We start from the raw sequence: 7,110 nt of genomic DNA, 5'->3' as shown, positions 1-7,110 counted from the left end.
GAGACAGAGCTGCCCACAGTGGCCCAGTGTGTCTCAGAGGTGGTTAGAGGCAGCTGTTCATGATCACAAAAGCCACAGAGATGGAAGGTCTGAGTAACTGTCCTTGAACAGGGTGTCTTTTCCTGAAACCTGAGCTAGTTCGCTCCATCCACCCTGGCAAGGGCGGGCGCTCCACAGTGAATAATCAAGGCCCCCGTCCAGTGCAGCCTCTCATTTGATCCATGTTATGCATTAAAGGGGACTGAAGTGTGGTGGAGACGCACGTCATTTATTATTCCCACCTATCAGAGTAAGAAGCTGGACAGTTTAAACTGAGTCACAAAATTATTACATAGAACAATCTGGGCTTCAAGACAGGATATTCTCTTTACATAAAAAAGTGTGTGTGTGTGTGTGTGTGTTTCTGTGTGTGTACTTATGCAAGAACCACAACACATATGTACAAGTCCCAGGACAATCTTGGTGTCAGTCCCTACCTTGATACACGGTCTCCTGTCCGTCCACCAGCTGGCCTGCAAACTTGCACCAATTCACCAGAGGAACTCAGGGTTACAGATGTACAGTGACACGCCTGGCTTTCCATGGGTTCTGGGGGTGTGACATCAGGTCCTCCCATTGACATGGCATGAGCCATGACCCATTTCCCCAGCACTCAATCTAGAACATTCTGACTCCAAGCCTAGTCAATTTTCAGTGAGACAATTCTTCGACAATCAGGATGCAGCACTTCTGAGTCACGAAACACATTCACATGTCCTCAGAAGATACAGGGCATGGCGGCGAACACTAAAGGCGAGTAACTAGCAGAGGAACGTTGGGAGAGCTCCTAAACTGTAACGGGCGACACTTTCTCCCTAACAAAGAAGGGTTCAGTATATTCCCAGAAGCAAAGTTCTCTTAGGTTCTGTTTATACAAGTCAACTCAAGGGATAATTATGCAAAGTCTACTGGCTTTGTTGATAAAACAAATGCTTGGAGAAGTTTCTGCACGTTTTTTAAGGGCAGCTTGGCATAACAAACATGGAGAACAGTGCCCTAGTTCTGTGTCCAAAGCATAAACTGTGGCTCAAAGCTCAGCCTGGTAACTATTAAAGAAGAGAGTGGGCGGGGAGTGCATTCTCTGACTATTCCACAACAACCTCACACTTGCGTCTGAGAAGGAGTGTGTGTGTGCGCATGTGTGTGTTCACATGTGCGTGTGGTGTGTGTGTGCGCGCGCATGTGTGCATGTGTGCATGTGTGTGTTCACATGTGCGTGTGGTGTGTGTGTGCGTGCACGTGCATGTGTGCATGTGTGCATGTTCACATATGTGTGTGGTGTGTGTGTGTATGCGTGCGCATGTGTGTATTCACATGTGCGTGTGTGGTGTGTGTGTGTTAGTCACTGGAGGGATGCTGAAACTTGTAGGATTTTCAAATAAAGACATGAAAGTGTCACATTTCAGGAACCTGTCTACCAAACAGGTGGCAGACTGCCAAGGGCTGGCTGTGCTCACTCGTGGAATGCTGGGAACTTGAACCTTCCATAGTGCCTGCCCTGCCACTCAGGCCCATTGTGGTATGACTCAATTTCATGACCTTGTGGACTCCAAGGCAAGTCTGGAAATCGTGAACGCTTCCTTAAGGATGGGATAGCTCCTTGGAGCAAACGGTAATGTCAGCACGGGGCTGCCAGAGAGTATGCCTGCCATTGAGTATGAGCACAGCGCTGCTAGAGAGTATGCCTGAATTCAGCATCAGCATGGAGCTCGCTGCTAGAGCTCCATTCAGTATCTAAACACCTCAGAACAGCCTACCCATGTGCCAGCAACAAGTGAGGCTCGATCAGACTGTGGTTTAGCTCATCAGGTTCGGGCATCACACCACAGTTGTTGTTTCCATGGCCATGACTCCTTTCCTGATATTTAGCTGTAAATTCATGAGAATAAAACAATTCAGATTTACTTCTCATTGTTTCTTGCGTACCATACAGCACATGGAACAGAACAGAAAGTTCATGAATATTTAAATTTGCGAATAAGAAACATGAATAGTAACAATAAAAAAACAAAATGACTACAACTACAGTAGGAATTCCTACAGACTATCCACTGGCATGAGGTAGAGAGAAACACTGGATTACTGGGAGTGGAGAAAATGATGAGGCAGAGATGATTACAAGACTTGTGGAATAAAGGGAAAGCAGAGGAGGCAGGCATGAACCAGGAGGCAGCAAAGGGGTGTGGGGTAAGGGTTATGTTACACAATGCAAGGGGAAACAAACAATGAGTGTATTTCCAAACGCTAGTGCCCATTTGGTCCAGCCTCCATGAACTTCTAGATTGCAAGTTCTTTAGTTTGTGGCAGGGCGGAGTGTCAGGGGCCAGGGTGCATAGTAAGTCTGAAAGCCTCCCTCCAGAGGCAATGATTTGATGGCCTGGCCCCTCTTGTATATATATATATCTCCGTAGACACAAGCTGCTAGAGAGACAGGTGGGTGCTGCACACCTGGGGAACGTGCCAAGGTAGACAGGTGGCCGCAGTGAGTAGTGTGGACTGGAGGTGCTGACAGGTACTCTCTCTGTTTAACATTTCCCAGTAGTGTGCATTCCAAATCTAGGCACAACTGTTAAGTAATAACAGACCAATGTTTCCAATAACAGACGCCAAGGTTAAAAGTGGAAAAAAAAGAATATTTACTTGTTAAAGAGATTTCCAAGCACAAGACTTATGGATACATATATAGGCCAAGGCATAGATCCCAGGAGTAGAGATGGTAATTCCAGAATGGCTGCCATGTATAAATCTCTTGGAGTTCAGGAAACAACCTATTTAATCTATGAACTGGTTTCCAGGGACTGTGCTGCCTGCACTGTTCCTCCTGAGAGTCTGAGATCTTTCCCCAGGGGAAATTCACTCAAGGCTATGACCACTGAGATACACCATCATCACTACCACTAAGTCATGGCACCACCACCACCACCGAGGCACACCATCACCACTGAGACACGCCAGCCCCCGCTTGAGAAATACTTTACCCTTTGACTGCCTTCTGAAAACAAAGGAAAGAAACCAAAGAGGGATGGAGACACGCTGGGCAAGCATGAGGACCAGAGTTTGATCCTCAGGGCCCACATAAAAAAGCCATGTGCCTGTAATTCCAGTGCTGGGGAGAAAGAGACCAGAGAACTTCCAGAGTTTCTGGCCAGCCAGTTTAAACTAATTGGTAAGCTTCAGGTTCAGTGAAACTCTTGACTCAAAAAAATATGATAAAGAGTAATTAATGAGGACACTGGACATACCACCTCTACTCAAAAAAAGAAAGAAAGAAAGAAAAGAAAAGAAAGAGGAAAAGAAACCAAGGTTAAAAACCCTAGGTGGTGATGTCACTGCTTCTATTCAAGACAGAGTGTAATGATGACAAGGATGGGTGTGTTAGGATTACCAACCTTTATCTACTTAAATTTCTCATCACTGTTGGTATTCACAGACACATTCATCCGCTTATTCACTTTTAGTCAAAAAGTATCAGCTGGGGACATATTCCTTGCCAGGCACAGAGACATCAAGACATTTGGTTCCACCCATGAAATGGTTTGCCCCTTCCCCCTCTGTCACCCCTTTAAAAAGACACAATGAAATGAGGATTTACTCAGAAAATCTCTTGGAACAACTTTGCCAGCCTAACCAGGAATGCCATGCCATAGAGACACATGCCATGTGTTATTTACAACTAAAAGCAATAACTCACAGCAGAACTACACTGTACCTCTGTATTTACAGTCTCCTGTGGAAAAGTAGGTGGGATGCTGTGTCAAATTAGAGAAAATGAAAGCAAGCAAACTAAAATCAAGGTTGTACCCAAGGGGCACGTGGATGTCACCATGGCTTCCTGGAGTCCCTTGACACACTCATTCCAACCCCAATTGTTGTTATATGACATTTTTCCTGGGAGATGCAGCACCCACATCTACTCACCCTAGATAGGGAGCCCAAGACACATCAAAGTACAGGTTGACCTTTGTGAACCAATGTGGTTTTTTTTGGAGTTACTTACAGGAGCAGAAATGACCCACACAGAGCTGCATCACCAAAGCCCATCCCAGCATGGCTAACAGCTCACAAAGCTTGGAACCTGGAGCTCACTGCACAGCCCGCAGGCATCTCAACAGGATGCAGAGTGTCCTTTCCAGGTGCCTCAGTTGGTCTAAACCTCTTCCAGGCAGCTCGAAGTGGGGCTGGTTTCACAGTCATCTTTGTAGCTTTTTTTTCCTCTTAGAAGTGCAGCACTTAGTTTGAGAAAAACTCTTTTGTTGTTTACTCTGACAGGGAAGGGCTGAGTGTATCTGGTCAGTTTCAGGGACTTCCTGAATCTATTTTGAATTGTTTACCTTCCTTGCTTAGGAGCTTCCTGCAGGATACAGTGTTTCAATCTCTTAGGAAACTGTTAGCCAATACCAGTGTTCATTGCATTGTAGCGCCCACTTCAGCCTTTAACCCACACCCTTTCACATAATGGAGCCAAAGAAAGTCCTTCCTGCCCCTTCTTCAAGACTCCCCCAATCTTTGTCTTAGGCCAGGAGCACCTACGACAACCCCTCCCCCTCAAACGTACTGGCCTTCTGGCCAAGTCCCTTCCTGACAGAGTCACATGGCCTTGTTATTTGCTAGAATGTGTGAAATTGTGGAGGCTTTGGAACGGCACTCAGAACATGAGTCCTGTGGCAACTACTTCTATGATCAGAGAAGGACACAGGGTACCTAAGGGACATGTGCAGAGGTTCCCAAGGAGGTGGCTCAGCAGAGAGGAAACTGGGAAAATCCTTGGTCTTTCTCCCTCTTTTCTTGCAGTGAATTTGTCCTCCTGCCTGTCCTATTCACTGGTCCTGAGCTCTGCTGGATGCTCCCCCATCATAAGCCTTGGGATCAACTGCCCTCCTGTTCCCTACTGTTTTGACAACTCATCTAGCATTGTCTTCTCCTAACTTCAGATTTGGGGGTCCAGGTCATTTCCTCCATGACCGGTTTGCTCCTACATCTGTCCCAGCTCAGGATGAGGAACTCTGCTTGAGACTCACGCTAGTGCTAGCCTCCTCCGGACCCCTCTGCACTTACTCTCCCATGTGCTCCCTGCCTAGGCCCCCTCTGAGCTCACGCAGCTCTACGCCACACCACCCCACACACCCTGAACAATAACAAAGAGCTTGTACACACCCTGGTCTCAGCACCATCACCCTACTTGCCTGACTCCTGGAATGCTCCATGAAGGTGCTGTGTGTGTGTGTGTGTGTGTGTGTGTGTGTGTGGCCTGTGATTCATAGACTCCAACACATGAATAGGACCAAGTTCTCAGAAAGCATCAACTAATAAGTACGTGTGTAGGCAGAAGACATAGGAAATTCAGAGAACAAGGCAAGTGTGAAGGGCAGTAGAAGTCTGTTGTTATCAAAGGAAGCTTCATAGGCAGCTGGTCCCACACTTAGGAAATGGTCTAGATTGGGCAATTTTGTTTGGGAATAAATCAGCACAGAAGAGGTGACTGGAAACATGGGTTAGGGGTTAAGGGCAAAGCAAGAAAGGGAAGAGCTGCCTACTATGTATATAGAAATAATAACAGCATCCACCTCACAGGATGTGTTCACTGACGGATTGGGCACAGGTGAAGATCTGGTCTCTCGCCTCTTCAAAGCTTAGCCATATAACTCTGCATATCCAGTGTTCACCAACTATTTACAGGGCATGTGAACAAATAACTCTGTAACTAGTATTCACCAGCTGTTTACAGGACATGTGAGCAAATAACTCTGTCACTAGTATTCACCAGCTGTTTACAGGACATTTGAATACCTTTCAGTAGTAAGATAGAAGCCTTTTAGTGCTAACAGTGACCATCTGGGGACATTTACCCAAGGCTGTGTTCTTTTGTAGAGCTCTGAGCTACTCTAGTCAGTTCAAAACCTAAGAAATACCTCAAGGTTACTGACAGAATAAAATTACCCAGTATTACTTTCTATTACTTAGAGGGGAAATGAAAGTAGATGGAACTCAGTTTCCCAAAACAGGCTTTTATAAAAAGAACATGCTCATTCCTACAAGGTCTGTGAATATGAGTGTCTACCATTGACAGGAGCAGAAACTATCATTAGCGATTGATTACAAATCAAGTCTAGAAGAAAACCTTCCTGGCATGGGCTAAAAAGGACTGGCAGATGTGGTCTGAAACCAAAGTCAGAGGTTGAGCTGAATGTACAGGTCAAAAATTTCATGACAGAAAAGGCACTGGTTGGCTGAAGTGGTGAGGTTTTAAGTTTGCAACTGACTATGTAGCTCAACAGTAGCAACACCCACCCAAGCAGCCAACCTCAGTGTCGGGAAGCAGACAACACAACAGAAATCCCATTTACAGTAGTCAGGCTGGTCAACACCAACACTGATGCCCTCCACTTCCACGGCTGCTGGCAGACAGGCTCTTCCAGTGGATAGCACCAGAGTCTGGCTGAGCTGCTCCCGAGTGACAGCCAGGACAGTTTTGCTTCTCTCTCCCCGATTCCTAGGATTAGAATTCCACTTATAATTCTGAAGAAAACATCCACAGTTAAGCACTTTGGAAACCACTGACTACCCTTGAACTATTGAACACAATGGAGTCCTACTTTCTGTGGTCAGTTTCCCATTTGGCTGAGGACTGTCTAGGAGATGGTTCTGGTGGAGGCAGGCTGGGGCAGAGGCTCAGAGACTGGCAAGCTTGCCAAGTCTAGAAAGGAAGCCAATGCTTTTCTCATTTACAAAGTGCCTGAGATAGTTCACCTCAGACTACTCATCTTTCCTAATTTCACAAAAAACAAAACAAAACAAAAAAAAAAAACAATATAACGTAATATAACATAAATAGCTGAATCCAGGTGATTCCTGAGGAAGGACCTCCCCGCTAAGGCTCCATGCAATAATTACAGTTTCTGCTAAGACACAGAGGATACCCATGGTTAGCAGTAAAGATCCACTCGTGCAGAACCATTCTCTACGAGAATTTTGAGCATTGTTATCATACTTTTTGTGCCCCCTACCGTGTGTATGCTGAGGCGGAGAGAGATGCCCCAGGGGTTAAATGCATTGGCTGCCTTTTCAGACGAC

Source organism: Phodopus roborovskii, unplaced genomic scaffold (genome assembly GCF_943737965.1).
Source record: "Phodopus roborovskii unplaced genomic scaffold, PHOROB, whole genome shotgun sequence".
Classification (NCBI taxonomy): domain Eukaryota; kingdom Metazoa; phylum Chordata; class Mammalia; order Rodentia; family Cricetidae; genus Phodopus; species Phodopus roborovskii.
This window is presented reverse-complemented; position numbering follows the sequence as displayed.